A 22101-nucleotide genomic window follows, 5' to 3' on the forward strand; every position below is an offset into this window, starting at 1 on the left:
ATAAATATATGGTTGAGAACGACAACAGCTCGTTTTGCTACCCCAGTGACAATAAAATCGTCGTTTTTGGGTCGGAAAGTGACAGTATATTATTATTATATATATTATACGGTGTTGAGGATGGTGCAGTCAAACCCAATGTTAGTAAAAGTCGAGCAAGGTTTTGTTCGTGCTCCAATATCGTAATGCATCAGAAATATACTGCCCGAATTGACTATCTTAAATCACAGAGAAACTTGTATTAATTCTGTATTTTGCATGAGACGCACGTGTTACATAGATTCAAATTACACATTCTCTCTGCAGTATATTTATCAAACCATCATTCTACAACACGCAATCATATAACAATCTTTCATGGAAAAGAATTTTTAGTCCTGCATTAGAATTATAATGCTACTGTGTGTGGACTATATGTATTGTTTCAACCAAGAAATATTATAGATATAATATGATTTAAAGAATTTAGTTGATGTAATTGTGATTAATTTGTTCATAAGCCTTTAAAAATGATACATATATATCGTATATAAGTGATGCTGAATGCATCGCTGTGGCTCTTAACATTCTTCATATCATGGGGGGGGGGGGGGGGGGGGGGGGGGGCGGTCGGGTAGCGTAGTGGTTAAAGCGTTCGCTCGTCCCGCCAAAGACCCGGGTTAGATTCCCGGCATGGGTACAATGTGTGGAGCCCATTTCTGGTGTCCCCCGCCGTGATATTCCTGGAATATTGCTAAAAGCGGCGTAAAACCATACTCACTCACTCATATCATAGGGTGTTTTATTGCCCAAAATAAACAACTTGCAAATAAAATGTCGTATCATTTGTGAGCAACTGTGATACAGGTCAAACAACGTTCACTCACCTCGAGACGTGGCTTAAGTAGCATGCATACACTTTATGTTTAAATTCAAACTTCTGTATTGTGCTATTCTGACATTTGAGATCACATCCGAGTATGTGGGACATCATCATCAAGATTCGTCTCAGAAGTAAAATAGCATGCATGTACATAGACATCCATGTCAGTCAAACTCTTGAGTGAGACAAGAAACCGACACCTCTGCCTTAAGACCTATCTCGGAAATTTACAGTTAGACAATTTACTCTCGGGGCTAGTTAGTTCAATGGAATGTGGCTCAAAAGTTCACATATATAAATAGCGTTCGTTTACTCAAGTCAAGATCACAATTATGGCTGTCGTTTTCCGCGGATCGTGTGGTTTTACCAATGACAGGGGGTCCACTAATGTCGGCTACCCTTTATAGAATTATCTGATGTAATCATCCGCCTGTACGTTTCACCAACGCGGTGCTGTTTGCAATGGAATTGACTCGGGGTTTTTTTAATTGATGGCTGAATCCTGTAAACATTATGGCTAACTGGCTAGACGTATTAGATATGTTGTAATAAAATATACATTCATAAAACGTTGTCTACATGGAGGCAAGATTTAAATGTTAAAGGTGAATTACTGAAACTGACAACAGAATTTGATTACCTCGTACTGGACATGCATGGGGCAATTTCGTGTTGCGGTAATGTGACATAAAATAGCACTTCTTGTATGTAGGAAAAAGACTCATCCAAGTTTTGAATTCGAAAAGGGTTCAGGTAATTATGTCAATTTCACAATGTGTCAATACCAATTAGCGTATTTGTGTCAGAACATAACACACGCAATAGTGTACTTCTTTGGACAAAATAGGAACTATTTGGGGACTTGGTCCTCGGATTACTCTGTGCACTATAAGATGTTTGAATGTTTAGGATAGGATACAAAAACGGTATGCCTTTAGGTTCTGAAATGTAGCCCACACACCCATAAAACTAACTGTTAAACTTTTGACACCCTTCATAAAATTCTTTGATACCCTACGCCACAATGATTAATAAAACTGTAATATCAGGTCAAATACAGAAAATATCAATACAAATTAATGATGTTGTTTTTTGTTAGGATTAGGGGCTACCATGAACAATTAGCACATCTTATGATGTAGAAATATTTGCAGCCGTATATTTTGATATTTGTTTGTTGTTTTAAGCACACTCAGAAAAAACTTTCAGCTATATTACGAAGGTCTGTAAATATTCGAGTCTGGCCCAGACAATCCAGTGATTAATATAATGCGCATCGATCCATATGCGCAATTGGGATACGATGGCATGCATCAACCAAGTGAGCGAGCCTGGTCACCCGATCCTGTTAGTCGCCTCTGATGACAAGCATGAGATGCTAAAGAGCAATTCTAACCCGGATTTTCACAGGTCTCTAGCAGCTGCAACTTGGAGTCTCAACTGAACTGCATCTCGTCTTAAAGGATCAACATTGAAATACATGTATGCGTAGTTATTCATTCATTCTGTAATACATACCATGGCACTCTTAAAACAATCAAATTTTCAATACAACTGTTTAACCTATACTGCATCGAAAGAGAAACACAACTTCATGAACATAGTTCATGAAAGCGTCCCATTGAAGTATATATGCATTTTGGGGAGGTATGCCCTAACAAAAATAAACTTAATGGCCAAAAAGTGAAGCAAATATGGATAAAATGGGTCCTCATGTCTTTATCGGTTCTAGTGATTTGGTTAAAAAGAACATTTGATATCAGGCGTTAACATGTCGTGATCATAATTGTAACGTTTTATCTTACTCCTACTTCTTAAATTGTGTTCATCCTCTTTTGAAATCGTCTTTGAATCTTTGCATCGGAGTGACGTTTCCTTTGCGGTTCAGTATATTGCCTCAGAGGCGTTGATGACAGATGGACATTGTCAATATGTTTATTGGGTTTCTTGACTCCATTACTTCAGGCTACCATATTTTCAATTCAATAACATCAGTTTTACGACACAATAGTAAGTTTTTTTAGCAATACAGAACGCCAAGATTTACTCGTGCTAGACCATCTCATAAATCATGATAAAACTGTTGTTGTGGGTTTTTTGGAAGATTCATCGATGGTGTTTGGGAGACGTATGTGTGGGACATTATCTAGATGTAATGTTATTGCGCTACACGTCAACACAGACAGTCCGAGATACGACGTACACAGAGAGTGGAGTCCTATATATCAACACATATAGGGGAGATACGGTCTATGTTATATACTTCAACACAGATAGTGGAGGTGCTGCGATTGCCCTATACTTCAACATGGATCTTCTATTTGAGTCACCTAACCGTAGGGATTCCTGGCTATGACTGATTCCCAGGGGGCTATGCTGGTCGAGGAGACTTAATTGATCGCTTGCTTAGTGTATTCCATGTCAACATACACCGACGGCGTGGATGGATGCCCACAATATCAATCACTGGATTGTCTGGTCCAGACTCGGTTATAAACAGGCCGTCATCACAAAGCTCTTATATTGCTGAGTGTGACTTTTCAACAACAAACATACAAAAATAAAAAAAACCACATACAAACATACATACATACATACATACATACATACATACATACACGTCAATTCTATTACCGCAAACTTTGACATTACCGCCAACATATTCGTTGAATTCTTCTTTAAGGCAATGCTTAACCCCTGAACCCCCTTAACCTACTGTGTTTTGAAATTTGAGGTATAGTCGTCTAACTGTAGATTAGGTAACTCTTATTTTACTGTTGTACCGAGCGCTGCTTCACGAGGTTTCAAATGTACATTTTTGTAAAAAAAATTATATTAGCTCCAGTATCAATTTTGATCACGATCAAACCCAATTTGGCTTCATTGTCACTACAAAGCGCCAAGTAATTGAATTACGATCTTCCTGACTGAGTGTTTTAACTTTTTTTAAATATCAAGTCAAGTGAGATGAAAGCGGTTTGACAGAAAGGTCAACTATCAACTAGAGCTTTCATTGTGGGAGGAACTACTTGTCTACGATTCCTGACAATATTGATATAGTTAATATGGAAACGAGACATGCCATGTTTTTCTAAATTGAAGCCTTTTAAAGTAAAATAAATTTGTTTTCATAATGAAAACAAATAGTTTGTGTACAATTGCAACCTTCAAAGCACTTTTACTGAAATTCGAAATGCTAAATGGTTTCTTGGTTAGGATTGTGAAATATCTCAAGTACATTTAATGGTGAACACACTTAAATAGATATTTAGATTTATTAGATTTGTGAACCTGACCGAGATGACAATCGAAATATTTTCTATTCTTGTCGTTGACATTGAGAAATATATTCCTGGACTGTGTGAAATATTCAAGTGATATTTATTTTGCAGATGTACAAGAAATTACTAATTTAAGAAATAAAACAAATACCATGTGTATCTTGAGGTCGGAGATATCCTGCCGCTCTTGTAAATGTACGATATGGTTATAGCCAGATGACAATTAATGTAGACACTCACCAACTGATCATCGTTGAACTGAGTTGCGCCCATTCGTCGTGCCAGGATCCGCTATAACTACGATCCTCTGTATATCAACACAACAACACAACGCCCCTGATCATGATAAACGTAAATCTCAAAATCTGAAAGACCATAGTATAACTTAACTACTAAGCTGTGTTAATCCAAATAAGCTCAATCACTCACTCCGTTGGATGTTAGTTCATGCAGTAGGCCCAGCTGTTCCCGCCCAGTATGGAGATATATAAATAGATATATGTGCACGTGCGAATAATACACTTTCGTCGTGTTGAGGGTACGATAGCAAATTGTACCTGGGACGACTAGCAAAATTCCAGCGACCCAGCTTAGGATAAAAAAAGGAAAAAAAGACAAACATGGATCATATGAGTGTACGACGTGCAGCTCTATAGGGCTGCCACAAGCTATGTTTATACAGTTGTTTTTAAAAGTAACATTGCTATTTCTTGAATATGTCATTATTTGTTTCTAGCTCATTTCTCTTTCTGTCAGCTGTACATTCTTTTTAATACTCTCCTATAGATTTAACTCCTGCATGAACTTGCTGATTCATTTCACACACATAAATATTTTTAACATCAAAATACACACCGACAGTTATTTTCAGCATCACAATTATTGATAACAACATAACACGCCTCGACGCCAAAGCTGATACAGAGAAAATGTATCCTTCAAATCCTCTGACAAAACTTCACCCTAATATATCTCCCCGGTGAAAAGGTTGATTAAACCAGAGATGATTTTATTAGCGGACGTATGATGTTGAACAAACTTTGACAAGATGCAGTCGAGGTTTCGACACCCCTTTTGATGAGAGGATTAGATTTGCTGTCATAAGATCAACGGCAAGTGGAAGAGAACACGTGCGTGGAAGCAATAGTGTCCGATTTCACCAGTGATTGACAGGCTTTGAAAATACTTATGTTTGTTTCACTGTTAAAGGCTTGTCGATAACTGATCAGATTTAGGAATTACTTCTTGTGAGAGATGATTGCTTGAACATTTGGCAGCCGACAGTACATACTAATATTATTTCTCATCACATCAGTTGGTAATTTGGTCAGTTCCATATAAATACCGTTTTGTAAAAGAGTGATAGTTTCAGTTGCTTTACAAAGTATCGTCAGTCAGGATTTTTTTACAAATTCATTTCCGACGGAAATATACTGTATTGAAGTCATAACGACATGCAGTTTATCAAAAGTGATTTCCTGAAGCGCATAAATATCAAAGATAAAGACTACTTTTGAAGAAGATTATGCACCAACATCAATTACAAGAATAAACATATCTATCTTTGCATTTCATTGCTACTAATAATGCTCATTTGATTTTTGGGGGTTTGTTTTGAAACGAACAGGAAAAACACAATGACATTCATAAAGAATTGTGTACATGACTACTATGATATACATGTCCGGATGCTATTACTTGCAAGCAATTTTCAAGAAATGTAACAAACAATAGCTTATGCCCTACATTTACTGAAATAAGGAATACACAATAGAAGTCTTCAACGAGTAGAAGTGTATGTTGTGTACTTGTATCTGACAACGGCCTGAAAATAATCATCCTGGACTCGATTACTGACGGACCGTACAATGTAGCTTGAGATGATTACTGTTTTATTGAACGTAATTCGTATTACGCACCACTAAACATCATACTCCTGGCAGTAATGAGATACAAATCACTGGGCCAACAACAAATTATCAAAAAGTACAACAGTGGGCATGATCAATTGTGGTTGAACACAATCTATTCATTACATCAAGCTGATGGATTTCTGTGGATGGATGACTTGTCTTTTAACAAGAAACATAATTTAAACATGTTAGATAACACTGTGTCGATGCAGCTGACGGAACAGTTCCTGTGAGCTTGGAGTGATGGACATCAATCAACGCCAAATTATAGACATTAAAAAGCAGATGGGTTGTGAACTCACTCCTTGATTAAGACAATTGAGTTGTGTCAGAAATGCTTTCAAATCCACATTTTTCATGGCATGAGCAGACGAATGTTTTATTGCCAAAACAAACAACTTGAAATATAGAATTTGGCATTATTTGTAACGTTGAAGAAAAATATCGCTTTTGGTTTGAGGACAAGCCTGTCTGTCCATCCGAAAAGGCAAATAGATACATGTTTATAGTTGGAAAAGACAACAGCTCGTTTTGTTAACTCAAAGTTTTGGATCGGGAAGTGACAGTATATTCTCGAATGATGAAGACGGTGCTGTCAAACCCAATGCGAGGGTAAGTAGAGCATATTTCATATTTCGAACGTATATCGTGCTCCAGTATGGTAATGCCCCGGAAATATACTGTTCCGAATCACAAAGATACGTTTTGTATTTTGCATGGAACGCACTTGCTGCACAGATTCTAATTACATTTTCACTCTGCATGCTTTTAAGAAAATACAATTCCACAATCCACGATAAAATAACGACTGGTCATTGGACAGGCATCTTTAACTCTTTAATGGTTCAATACTACTATGAATGGAATATATGTGTTGTTTCAACCTGGAAATATGATTGATATAGTTTTAGGAATTTTACGAATTTTTTTAACTCTGTTGCTTTTATTTTATTTTGTTCACATTGACGCATCGTAAGAATAAAATGAGAATCGGATGGTCACAATGTCTCACCAGCCGCATAGTGTGCTCTTGTACCCCGACAACATTCAACTGGTGTTCCTGTGTAAAACCTTATTTAAGCCACTATGATATAACTGTAATTAACGTCGCTGACAACGTTCATTCACCTCACGACAAGGCATATAGGAGTACGCATACACCATACATAAGTTCCAACTTCTTAATTGTATTATTCTGACATTTGAATACACATCCGATTATGTGAGAAATCAACATTAAGATTCGTCTCAGAAGTAAAACAGCTAGCATGCATGTACATAGACATCCACGTCAGTCAAACGCTTGAATCAGACATGAAACTGACACCTCTGCCCCGAGACCTGTCTCGGAAATTTACTCTTTGAGCTAGTTAGTTCAATGAAATGTGGCTCGAAAGTTCATTTATATCGAGAGCGTTCGTTTGCTCCAGTCAAGATCACAACTAGGGCTGTCGTTTTCCGACTACCACTTGGTCTGGCACTTTGTAGCATTCAGCAAGTATCACATGATAGGAAGTCCCGGGTAACTGGGTGCCAACAAACTTGCGAATATGACCATGGACGACCAGTCTATACATCCAAGGGACGACCAATCTATACAACCAAGTATTTGCAGATTTAAAACCATCAGAATAGAGATACACAATATCCCCAACAGAGAATGATATATCTGACGCCCACTTGGACATTGAGTGTTCACTATATGGGATAGTTTGCACAACGCTTGGCATGTTGATCCTCAATAAGTTGGAACCCATGACCTGGAACCCATGGGCTGGGTCAACACGTATGAGAGTCCTTGGTCTATCCTGGTGAATTCAGGGAGTTCATTCTGTGCGTTCCGCAACTTTTCATGGCTCTCGTTCTCTTAAGTATCAACACTCCGAAATGTATTGTGTGCCAAGTATCGTGGCTCGTGTATGGTAACTTCACAGCCTTCTGAATCACCTCCTGAACATTGATGTTGAGAAATTTGGCCTCTTCAAATTGATTTACAAATAAACAAACGTTTCAAAATGGTTCATTGCATTCCGTAGCATTTCAACTTGCAAAGTCCGATGAAATATTGGCTGAGCCCTTAAGATGACGCACTGAAGCTTGATATCTACAAACGGTGGACTGGAATGTGGATACCCTTGGGCTGTTTGACAATTCTTCTCAACATGGCTTGCTGTCAGTCAAAATACACGCCTTGTTTTGAGACTGAATAACGTAAGGACTGCCTAGTTGCCACAGGAATAGAAAAGGTTTCTATTTGACACGGAATCCATGTCACTGGTCTACTGTCCAGTTTGGCACTGATGAAACCTGCCAAAAGTAAATCGCATTCGCGCATCACTTACAGAGTAGCACCAAGTCCATGTTGTTTTTCGAATCCATCTGTGACTATCCACAGTTGATCGCTTGGTCTGGGTAGAGTGATGACCCTTCTCGACTCAACTGCCTTTTGGGCTCTGTGAAAGGAGTGCACTAGTTCCTCTGACCAAGGTATTTTGTCCTGTGATACCTGGCCCCCATCACCTTCATGAAGGATGTGCGAGCAGATGGGAACACTGGGATATAACACTAGCAACACCTTAATAGCCCCAATGAATGATCTCAATCCTGTCACTGTCTCCATCAGGGAACATGAAGTCAGTGTCGACACTCTGTGAGGAATTGCATGCAGTCTGTAAATCTTGAAATTAACGCGAGCATGAATAGAATGCGAAAACTTCCAGTTGTCTTTGTTCGCATTAATGAAACTTCGCATTTATGTCGTTTGGAGCCTCATTAATTTCAACATTAATAGTAGTCCCTTGCCTCCATATCCAACCAAGAATACCTGCGGACACATGTACAGGACAAATTATTGTTTTGGAGGGTGAAAGACGAAGGTTGTTTTTGTTCAAAGCTGCCAACACATTAGTGAAGTTTAAGTGTCCAAGTCATTTCCACCAATATAAATATCATCAGCTAGCTTAGTAAAGTTTGAGTGTCCAAGTCATTTCCACCAATATAAATATCATCAACTAGCTTAGCAATGTGGCTATCCTGCCACTGGTCGCTCAAAACACGACACATTAACTCTTCAAGAGCAGTGTTTGATATGGGCATTCCCATAGCACATCTTGTGTATGCCCTAACTCCCTTGAACGTCGAGTAGACTCTGCAGTACTTCATAGGCTTCACGTAAAGAGGGATCTAGTAAAATACTTTTGTTAGGTCCATGATAATGATGAGTTTCCATTAGGCATTTGTCGCCAAATGCAGTCAACACTAGGCGTCAATGAAGGTTGAAGTGTACTACATTGGCCCACCACAGCAAAGGCTGTAATCCCCGCTGTTTGTCTTCAGAAAGAAGGAAGCATTGAGATATTCTATGGTGCAACCAGCATTCTCTGGACGAACAAATACTCCATTCTGCTCCAGTTCATCAAACTGTTGTTGCAGTTTCACAAATTTAGATTTGGAATACTGTAGCATTCTACCTTTTCTTAAAGGCGGTTGAACAGGGCCTATATTTACGGTTGCTTTGAATGGACTAGATGCATCATTGTGACCCTCAGTTGGGTGGGTAAACACAACGTCATACAACAGTGATATGAACTTGGCTGTGTACTCGACTGGAAACACATTCTCTGGATCTACATTAGCACTGATAGATCGGGAGTTGGGAGACGTAGATACAACTTTGTGGACAATGTGGTGAGTGCAGGAGTTATGCACAACAGCAACCTGCTGGATTAGGCTAAAATTCTTTTCAGATATTGTGGTTCCTTAGTAAGGTTTGGGATTCATATTTGGAATTGGTTTGGAATTCAATGGTTTGTTGGAATAGGCCACAGATTACTTGTGTGAGGTAGGAAGTCTCTGCGGGGTTCTTGTACAAGATGTTCTGGAAGGAAGACCTCGATAAATTCAGCAGGCCATGCAGTGGAGGGAGCTTTTGGGGCCCGTAACATATAAGCTTAGTGTATGTGTTGTCAGGTCTGTGGAGAGGCTGCTGCTTATCAGTAGATTGTACCATCACTCAGTATGATAGTCTGCTTGGCTGGCCATATTGGTAAGTCATTTGTCTCCATAAATGGAATTCCGGCTAATATGTCTTCATCCAGGTTTTGACCACCAGACCTTTAGAATGAACCTTGCGATCATCTCTTGGTTTGGTAACTTTTGGCTATTTCTAATCCTAGGGCTTTAGCAATGGAATGATGTAACATATCGCCTGTAGCACCACTGTCAAGAGTTACATTGACTACATTCTCATCAAGGAAAACGGTAATAAGTCGAGATTGACCTGAACATGGAGAGTCGAAGTACACTTTGCATCCTTGTCTGGTATAATGGAATTGACCATAAAGTCTATTGCAGCTTTTGGCTCATCCGGTTGTTGATCATCATTATCATTCAATATGACAGCAATTTGCCGTGCTTTAGCCAGTTATTTGCAACCCGACCCTAGTTAAAAGGTGCACATGCTCAGGAAATGAGTGTGATTGCACCCTTCAGCTTTGCACAGGGGGTCATGTTCTTTTAACCTGGTTTCTACCACGTTGCACAGGGACTTGACTCTGACGTTGATCAAATCTTGCTGCTGCTGTACGCATGACACATGATTCCTCTGAGGCATGTATTTCATCAAGAAGCGATGACAGGGCTTGCGAAATTGTGGGGTTTCTTGATGCTAAAGTCTTTGAACGACGTTCAGAGCTATACTTCTTCTTAACAAGTTCTGGAAGGTTTATGTGAATGAGTTGCAACCAAAGCAGAACAGTATGGTTTTCCAGGGTAGGGGTTCAATATCTGCGCCATAATGATGTCATCTTTGAATGCCGATGATTGCTGATATAAATCTTCTGGACGCTCATCGGGCTGGAGGTGAATGTCACACAAGTCAAGAAATGACCCCATTTGGATTGATTTCCGAAATGAAGCAGATTACCTGCCAAATGTTAACAAATAGAAGTGCTGTTTTCTACTATTGTGTTTCTGGAAATTCAAGGTCAATAGTTTGCAAGTTGAACCAATAGTAAGCATGTTTACTTTCTGTTCGGCAGTGTGCGTCCGTTCCCTGGGAATATTCTCCCATTCACATTGGAATCTACGTGAAGGTTCGTTTCTAGAACGTTTCAACCACATGACGCCATCGACTGCATATGGTGCAATGTTTGGGGCGAGCGACAGAATATATATAACATAAAAAATCCTGCCTCCAATTATCGAAAATTTTCAGTTTCTGTTTTCGACAGACACCACTTCTTAGAAGCACGGTGTATTTGAGCCATAAAGATAACGTGATTATTAGAACACTTGTCAGATTCGCCCAATATTTGAATGCCTGGATAGTCACATATATACGTGAAAAGTCAACACTTGCGGGAGATATGATGGGTAAGGATTTGGGGAGACACTAACCAGTGACAAGGTGTTCAAGGGGGTGGCAATCAAGCATTTTATTGCCCTGACACGAGCACTACAACATGGGTAGGTAGATACAAGATGGCGGTCCGAGGCGACGCAGATAGCATTACCATCACAACTGATAATAACAACAACGTAACAGGCCTCTACTGGCGATGAGCGAATACGGGACTGAGACCCACAATCGGCTGACATTTGGAAGACTAAGGATCGTACAGCGATTTGTGGCGCAAATATCATATACTACCACATGTTCTGCGATGATTGGTAGTCTAAATTAACGGTTTGGGCTCTGTCTGTAACCAGCGCACGATCTAACATGCTGGAATGTAACGGAAAATATGCCATAATATATTTTGTATCGCCCCTTCCACAAATAAGACAATTTCCATTCATTTAACAGCCCATGGTGGTGTCCATTGTCCTTTACAGCAAATGTCCACACAGTTCCAAGAGTAATACATAATAGCTTTCCACGACCATGGAATTCATTATAACTAAAGAGGTATATCCACCACAAAATGAGACAGTCTACCAAATTGTCTCGTCGTGACAAGTCATTTAAATAAGCAGGGGTGTGTTGTATTTTTGGGAAAAAGGACAAATCTTAATTAGTTTAGTTTTACTTACAGAAAATGAGGTTAACACCAAAAGCAAATGATGACGATTTGCTCAATTTGATCAACTGACTCAAGTTCACAGTGGACAGACATATGTCTATGACATCATGTAATGAAACATGGATCTACCACTATGATCCCGAGTCGAAACGTCAATCCATGGAATTCCACCATTACACTACTCCGGCACCAAAGAAGTTCAAGCCTTTAAGATCGATGAAGAAAGTAATGACCACTGTATTTGGGGATGCAAAGGGTGTGATCCTTGTTGATTACCTTGAAAGTCAAAAAACGATTACAAGTGTCTACTATGCTGATTAGCTGCATGGCCTGAGAGATTCTATCAAAGAAAAGCGACGAGGAATGCTGATTGCTGGAGTTCTACTTCATGACAATGTCTCTTCTCACACATCTCGACTTGTAAAAAGCTGCTGTGCGACAATGTGGGTTCGAAGACCTTCCTCACCCTTCATAATCGCCAGATTTCGACCTGTTTTCTAAACTGAAAGAACACCTTCATGAAAAGCGCTATGACAACAACGATGACCTCAAATTACCGTGAATGGGTTTTTCAGGGTGGTTTCAGATCACTGACTGGAATTGAAAAGCTCCGCTATCAACACGAGAAGCGTATTGCAAAGCAGGGATATTATGTTGAAAAATATGATTAAAAACACTTTCACAATTGTTGGTTTTTGATTGTCAGGCTTATAACTTTTTTACCAGCCCTCGTCCATCTAAAAGTCATTAGACTATACACATTTTTTTATCTGAATTCTTTTGGAATAAAACATTGTGTGATCATGCGCTGTTCAAACGTTTTCGAGTTCACCTAAACCAATAATAATCGATGCAGATGTTTTTACTATACATATAAAAAACAAGTAATAGCATTGCTCTTGATCTCAATGAATACATGTTTTTATCATGACATGCACTTACGTCCATGAATACGTTCATGAATATATAAATAACGACAGTGACATTCAAGTTGGGAAGTAAGAAGCTACAACCAGCGGACAAGAAGCTTTTAATAGTTTTGGCGTCGTTGCCTGACTAAATCACAATTATCAAGCACGCTCTCACTTCGCCGGAGATAATAGCCAGCAACAAGATCGTGTTGTTAACATTTATGGTCGTGCGGTAAAGTAAGTATCTCGATTGACTAAAACTCTTATCAGTTATTATCGGACGTTACCTCTGCACACACGGAGGCACGGGTGACCCAGTCATCTGTGGCGCTACTATCAACTGTGTATAAATTATTGAGAACCCCAGAAACTTAGGATCGTGGGCTCGAATCACGGTTCGCCCCCATATGTTTCTGGGTTTGTCCGCACCATACCCGATATTGAGGGTTTCGCCAAAGTGGTAAACGTCTTAGACCTTCATCACTTTGGGCTTTCCTCCCACATCAACTGGAATACTGTTCCCAGCGGCGTTAAACCGAACACATCGTGCCATGGACATGGAATTAGGTCACTTCGATTTGGGGGCTGGCCATTTGATATTCCGAGGGAGAGTGCTCTTGGATCATTTTGAAAAATGGTTTTACCCCAGTTCTAGACTAGCGGCATCTTTCTCCACTATCAAGACAAGGGTAGCCAGGTGTCACCTTTCACAATAAATGTACCTTAGGTTGACGGCTGACTTTTGAAGAAAACCTATCTCAAAATCATAAATGTCATTGTGTTTTACAATTGTGAGCATGACCACTTGACAGTCAAAAGCTCAATTAATATATATATATATATATATATATATATATATATATATATATATATATATATATATATATATATATATATATATATATATATATTTTCGTTGAGAAATTGTTTTTCATTGTGCATAAAAGCATGCAGATAATATCTAATCATTTCATTAATGTCAATTTCTAAATTTGTTCACAGTGATCCCCCGTGTCTCCCCTCTGCAATCAGACAAGGGTAGCCAGGTGTCACCTTTCACAATAAATGTACCTTAGGTTGACGGCTGACTTTTGAAGAAAACCTATCTCAAAATCATAAATGTCATTGTGTTTTACAATTGTGAGCATGACCACTTGACAGTCAAAAGCTCAATTAATATATATATATATATATATATATATATATATATATATATATATATATATATATATATATATATATATATATATATATATATGTATATATATATATATTTTCGTTGAGAAATTGTTTTTCATTGTGCATAAAAGCATGCAGATAATATCTAATCATTTCATTAATGTCAATTTCTAAATTTGTTCACAGTGATCCCCCGTGTCTCCCCTCTGCAATCACTCTGATTTTTTTGGATGGTATGAACATCTGAATAAGCGTTTTATCATCATGTACCTTAACCTGTGAATCCGGACGGCGAGGTTCCAAGTCCTCCAGAATAAGCTTATCATGGATACTTCATAACGTCCTATCACATACTTACAAGCCTGGAAGTTGGGTTTCTATAATTTTATACTTTCTATAGTTCGAAAAGACTCAGGACATGTAAAGCGAATGTCGTCCACATCATCTCGACATCTACATCAGCTCTATACTATGTAAATTTGATATAACAGAATTATTTCATTTATTTTTGCTCTAAGCCCCTCTGTGACTGTCGACGTTTAAGGTAAATACCGCACTTCGGATGTTACGAACAGTTGTTTCTAGGCATGAGAGTGGATTCTATTTTTCATCTTTTTTCTAGAATTTAGTTCCCCAACACTGATAATATGTGATTTGATATATAATTCCAAACGAGATACATCGGAAGGTGTGTGCTCTGCAATGCACCTTCATACAAATCAATTCTAATCTGTATGTTGGTGTTTTTCCTCAAGGATGTGGGTCAACATATGTACACAGAGTTATAGAAACATTAAAGACAACTTTGTTGTGAGGAAGTCCCACTGGCACCAGCAACTATTGATCAAGTGACACCGTGGTGGTGCGTTTGAAGAATTAACTGTCTTAGATGAGGGTTTGTATGTTATAGGTGTCGTGTGGTCGAGGTCTTTAGGGATGATGTGGTGATGGAGGAAGGGTGTATTTAAAACAGCTGAACCTTGAAACCTGTGTATCTATCCCGTTGTGTTTATTCTGAACAGTGCATGATGAATATATTTATTGCAATTTATACTTTTGAGATGTTGTTAAGTTCTTGTGGATCTAATTATAAAGCGGTTGTTCAAACAATTGAAAATGTGTGCAATTTGAAATCCACATCCAACCAGATGGCTTAACTATGTTGATTTCATCTACGTTAACAATCACATGTAACTAATATTGATTTCACAGATTCTCCGAGGCACTGTTTAGAATCAGAGCATGGTTCATTGGCGATTAGCATGTAGGTTCTCTAGCAGCTGCAAATATAAGAGTCGATTGAAGGGAATGAATAAAGTCTGTGATATTCAAATTTTTGGCTAGGAAAGTAAGATATTTGATCCCCCTAGCAGTTAAGGCATGGCGACCCAGCAGTTACCATGCGCGTTTTCAAAATCCTGGAGTCAGCAACAAAATGTTTTCATCATGACATGTCTCATGTATCTCATTCATATCAGTGAAATAACCAAGGGCACAGTGTCCAAAATTCAACTGCGAGTTAGTAATCTACTGGTGGTCTTCCCCAGATCTGTAAATGCTCAGAATTCCTCTGATAATAGCCAGGTCCGTTCATTGGTTTATTTGCTCGATCGTTCGTTCATTATTCCTTCATCCGTTTATGCATGCATATATTTATTTGTCTATTCACATAAAAACGTGAAGCATTTTATCAACAAGTGAAATTTCCTCTGTCAAACAATATGTTATGTAGTTTATTTTATAGGAGGCAACATTAAATAAGTTTGTGTGATTGTTATTGGAACGTTCCGCAGCAGCATGGAGCGTTGCATATGTTTTTAGACTTGGCCCAGACATATTATAAATATTACAAACCACATGATGATTATTGATTTCATAAGGCTATGTGTTGACTCAAACGTATCCGTACTTCACACATTATGTGGAGTGAAGATTTGTGTTTCACTTGTTGGTCATATTTACCCCCAGCTACCGCCAGAAAACACTTTCATAAAGGTGAAAACACCACAAACATTAAGGGTCGTGTTTAGAGTGCCACTCTGTTGATATCCACGATCTCATACTTTCATTCATTTATGGAGTGAATTGTTTGATATCAGAAGCAATGGCTTCCTGAAATGATTATTACGTTTTTCCTGAATTCTGACGCGTCGACAGTGCTGACACAGACAAGGATATGAACTTTCTGTTAAACACTATGTGGTCCTAGTGTGTTCGGAGTTTGTCAAGTTTTGAATCAAATCGAAATACTGATATTCTGCCATTTCCATCAACCCGTGCATTTGTGTTCGTTGTGCTGATATACAGTTTCAATCCATTAGTTACAATCTTTCATTTCATCGGTTTAAAATTAAAGGTGTATACCGATTTGATTATTTCAATTCGAAGTTGTTGTTAAGTATTAAAGTTGAAATGCATTTTTGAAACAAACCTATGTCAATATATATCCCACCCCTTGCAGTAATCATGGTGGTGGGGTAGACTTGTGATTATAGCGTTCGCCTGTCACGGCGAAGACCCAGGTTCGATTCCCCACATGGGTACAATGTGTGAAGCCAATAGATTGTGTACAATTGCTTAACACAGCACCACAGTATTGACTGTCATTCGTCAAAAAATGAGACTGTTTCAATCAAATACATTTTATCTGCTGTCCCGCAAAACCTTGCTTCGCTAGTGAGAATATAATCCGGTCTCTTCTGAATTAATGACTCTCCATACTGAATTGTATTTGATTGACCAAAGTGTTTTATTATTCAAGTTGGTAAAGGTGCCAATTTAAGGATTACCACTAACAAGCTGCAATTGTAGGAAGTGATTTCCATCCTCAATATTACCGTAATTACAACATTTACATATTCGATCTTTTTTTGGTATATTAACATATATATCTTCCAGTTTTATTATGCATGTTATGTCAAAAACATATGCTTTAAATTTCTTAATAGACATACAATTGATGTGAATGGTTGTTCTAAAAGTAACTGCAGACTATATTGGGGTTATTGTTTTGTCAAATATACAGGTCTACCTAACATATTTTCTTCAAAGCTTTCTCCTCGTAAAGCTGCATTTTAAGAGTCTGGACAACGAGAGTACCATTGTAAAATCATTTTTTTCCATTTGTGATAGACATCCTACATTTTTGAAAACTATAATGATAATAATGATAACTATATCTTTATCAAAATTAACATCTAAATCATAATAAATGCAATATTTCTTCAAAGCGTGAATTCGCTTCCGCAAACCCCAATAGTATCTGAAATTGGGATAGTATCATATGCTAATAACAAACGAAACAATAGCGTCAGGTGAGGATTCAACTGGATTCCTGGATAATTCCTCATTAATAAAAATATAAAAAAACAAAGACGTCCTCCACGGACACCACGTGAACATTAAAATATATTTTAAAAAGTGTTATCAAATCTTACACACGATTTTATTGATTTATGGTTTGATTGAACACATCCTGTAATTCTTGGAGACATGCCTCATTCTCCCTAGGACGGGGGCGGTCGGGTAGCCTAGTGGTTAAAGCGTTCGCTCGTCACGCCGAAGACCCGGGTTCGATTTCCGACATGGGTACAATGTGTGAAGCCCATTTCTGGTGTCCCCCGCCGTGATATTGCTGGAATATTGCCAAAAGCGGCGTAAAACCATACTCACTCACTCACTCACTCCCTAGGACGAACAATAATTTTATACCGTTGCTATTTGTATATGACAACAGCCTGATACTAATCGTTCTGGTATCGATAATTCAAGATCATAGACCACCGCGATATACAATGTAGCTTTAGAGTCTCGTTGTTTTATAGAAACCCATTCATTATATGCTGAACCATCAACCATCATTATCAGGATAAATGTGGGACTCGAACTCGCGTGAAACTGCTCCTGGTAGTAATGAGATACAATTCACTCGGCTAACGACGGATTACCAAAAAAACACAACAATGGTCATCGCAGTTGCCTCCAAGTATAATTGAACGCAATCTGTTCTTTAAAACAAATTAAACAGTCTGATTTCTTCTTGCCATGACACAACAAAACAAGAGTTCGTTTGACAAAATAAAAGAGGTAAGTTGTCGTGTTCGGAAATATCCAACGTTGGTCTTTAGCCAGAAACATATTTTAACATCTTACATAGCCCAGTGTCCATACAGCCGAAGGAACAGTATCTGTGAGCAAGGAGTATACAGATTAAGCATCATTAACTGATAGACATCAAAGAAGCAGATGCATGTAGGTCATGAACCCACTTCCAGATGAAGACAGTCTGGCAATGCTTAACGCAACGCTGTGTCAGAAATGCTATCGATTCAACATTTGCATATCATATGGTGGCGACTGTTTCTTTGGCATGATTTGTAAAAAAATCAAAAATGAAATGTCGCACCCTTTGTCTACAAAAAATAGGGCCAGACGAACGTTGAAGACATATTTTACGTTTAGTTGTGGAAAAAACTGTCTGGTCCTTCGAACAGGTAAATATAATACAATGGTTATAAAAACGTTTTTGTAGTTTCCAGTATTCTGATAAAGTCGCCGTTATGGATTGAGAAATGATGGTATATTGTGGCTGATGAAGATGGTGCTGTCAAAATATCATGCAAGAAGTTGAGCACTCTTTTTTTCACAGAATCTTAAATCACAGATACTTAACACATTTTGCATAAAACATACATTTTTAGTCTGCGGTAGACAATAAGCGATAAAATAACGATTTACAGGTTAAATTTTACGATGTGTGGCATATATGTGTTATATATATGTGCAACAAAGCAATATACCTGATTGATATACTTTTAGGAATTAAACGGCTTTGTTGATTTCATTGTGTTTAATCTGTTCATATGACACACTTTAAGAGAAAAATGAGAATCGGATCGTCACAATGTGTCATCAGCCGCATAGTGTGTCATTGCACTCGATCTCTACTGAGGTAGCTATTCCGAACCTGGATTATTTACGCTACTGTGATAGAGCTGTATCTTTGCTGACAGCGGCATGAAACAACGATCACTCACATTCTAACGTGGCATATACGAGAATACATACACCTTTGGTTTTAATTGTATTGCTCTGACATTTGAATACGCATCCGAGTATGTGGGACACCAACATCAAGATTCGTCTCAGAAGTAAAACAGCATACATGTACATAGACATCCACGTCTGTCAAACGCTTGAGTCAGACATGAAACTGACACCTCTGCCTTAAGACCTATCTCGGAAATTTACAGTTAGACAATTTACTCTCGGGACTAGTTAGTTCAATGGAATGTGGCTCGAAAGTTGACGTATATCGATAGCGTTCGTATACTCAAGTCAAGATCACAATTATGGCTGTCGTTTTCCGCGCATCGTGTGGTTTTACCAATGACAGGGGGTCTACTAATGTCGGCTACCCTTTATAGTATTATCTGATGTAATCATCCGCCTGTACGTTTCACCAACGCGGTGCTGTTTGCAATGGAATTGACTCGGGGTTTTTTAATCGATGGCTGAATCCTGTAAACGTTATGGCTAACTGGCTAGACGTATTAGATATGTTGTAATAAAATATACATTCATAAAATGCTGTCTACATGGAGGCAAGATTTAAATGTTAAAGGTGAATTGACAACTGAAATTGATTACCGCCTACAAGACATGCATGGGAGATTTCGTTTAGCGGTTATGTGACACAAAATGGCAATACTTGTCTGTACGTAAAAGATGGGATTACTCTGCCTAGTTTTACATTCGAAAACAGTCCAGGTAATCGTACAACAAACTTAATAGTGTATGTCTTAGGACAAAACAGGAACCCTGTGGCATCTGAGTAGGCCCCCATTAGCCGGTGCTCGCTGTACATGTAAGAGCTGAATAAAATTTGGAGAGGTGTAAGAGAGGTGTATATCAAGTTCATTTTTTGATACTCTCCATCGCAATAATTTATAAAGCTGGTAGTATCAGGAGCATCCTTTTAATACCCTCCATCGCAATGATTTATAAAGTTTGTGGTATCAGGTGCATTCTTTTGATACCCTCCATCGCAATGGTTTATAAAGCTGGTGGTATCAAGTGCATTTTTTTTACCCTCCATCGCAATGATTCATAATGCTGGTGGTATCAGGTGCAATCTTTTGAGACCCTCCATCGCAATAATTTATAAAGCTGTTGGCATCAGGTGCATTCGTTTGATACCCTCCATCGCAATGATTTTTTAAAGCTTGTAATATCAAGTGCATTCTTTTTATACACTCCATCGCAATGATTTATAAAGCTAGTGGTATCAGGTGCATTCTTGTGATACTCTCCATCGCAATGACTTAAAAAGCTGGTGGTATCAGGTGCATTCTTTTAATACCCTCCATCGCAATGACTTATAAAGCTGATGGTATCAGGTGCATTCTTTTAATACCCTCCATCGAAATGATTTATAAAGCTAGTGGTATCAGGTGCATTCTTTTGATACTCTCCATCGCAATGACTTATAAAGCTGGTGGTATCAGGTGCATTCTTTTGATACTCTCCATCGCAATGATTCATAAAGCTGGTGGTATCAGGTGCATTCTTTTGATACTCTCCATCGCAATGACTTATAAAGCTGGTGGTATCAGGTGCATTCTTTTGATACTCTCCATCGCAATGACTTATAAAGCTGGTGGTATCAGGTGCATTCTTTTGATACTCTCCATCGCAATGACTTATGAAGCTGGTGGTATCAAGTGCATTCTTTTGATACTCTCCATCGCAATGACTTATCAAGCTGGTGGTATCAGGTGCATTCTTTTGATACTCTCCATCGCAATGACTTATGAAGCTGGTGGTATCAAGTGCATTCTTTTGATACTCTCCATCGCAATGATTTATAATCTAGTGGTATCAGGTGCATTCTTTTGATACCCTCCATCGCAATGACTTATGAAGCTGGTGGTATCAAGTGCATTCTTTTGATACTCTCCATCGCAATGACTTATAAAGCTGGTGGTATCAGGTGCATTCTTTTGATACTCTCCATCGCAATGATTCATAAAGCTGGTGGTATCAGGTGCATTCTTTTGATACTCTCCATCGCAATGACTTATAAAGCTGGTGGTATCAGGTGCATTCTTTTGATACCCTCCATCGCAATGACTTATGAAGCTGCTGGTATCAGGTGCATTCTTTTGATACTCTCCATCGCAATGACTTATGAAGCTGGTGGTATCAAGTGCATTCTTTTGATACTCTCCATCGCAATGACTTATCAAGCTGGTGGTATCAGGTGCATTCTTTTGATACTCTCCATCGCAATGACTTATGAAGCTGGTGGTATCAAGTGCATTCTTTTGATACTCTCCATCGCAATGATTTATAATCTAGTGGTATCAGGTGCATTCTTTTGATACCCTCCATCGCAATGACTTATGAAGCTGGTGGTATCAAGTGCATTCTTTTGATACTCTCCATCGCAATGACTTATGAAGCTGGTGGTATCAAGTGCATTCTTTTGATACCCACCATCGCAATGATTTATAATCTAGTGGTATCAGGTGCATTCTTTTGATACCCTCCATCGCAATGACTTATGAAGCTGCTGGTATCAGGTGACATCCGGAACACAAAGAATAAAAGATAATATGTTTTAATCAGAGTAAGGGACTACCACGAACAACTGATTAGTACATCATATGTTGTAGGGATTCTTGCAGCTGCAAATGGGAATCTAAACAAAATGAAACTCGTTTTAAAGGTTCGACAGTAAATTATAAATGGTGTTAAATGACATGACCATTGGAATATTTGATAGGCATATAGAAGTTAGGAGAACATGAATACATGACACTTTTTGATGGGTAGCAACTATATTTATTCTTTGTACGACGTTTCAGAGCTACTTCTTGCTTCTTCATCAGATGCATGCTTTTGTAAGTGCATAAAGTACTATACATATAT

This window comes from Haliotis cracherodii, unplaced genomic scaffold (assembly GCF_022045235.1).
Source record: "Haliotis cracherodii isolate W230 unplaced genomic scaffold, xgHalCrac1.p SCAF_7, whole genome shotgun sequence".
NCBI lineage: Eukaryota > Metazoa > Mollusca > Gastropoda > Lepetellida > Haliotidae > Haliotis > Haliotis cracherodii.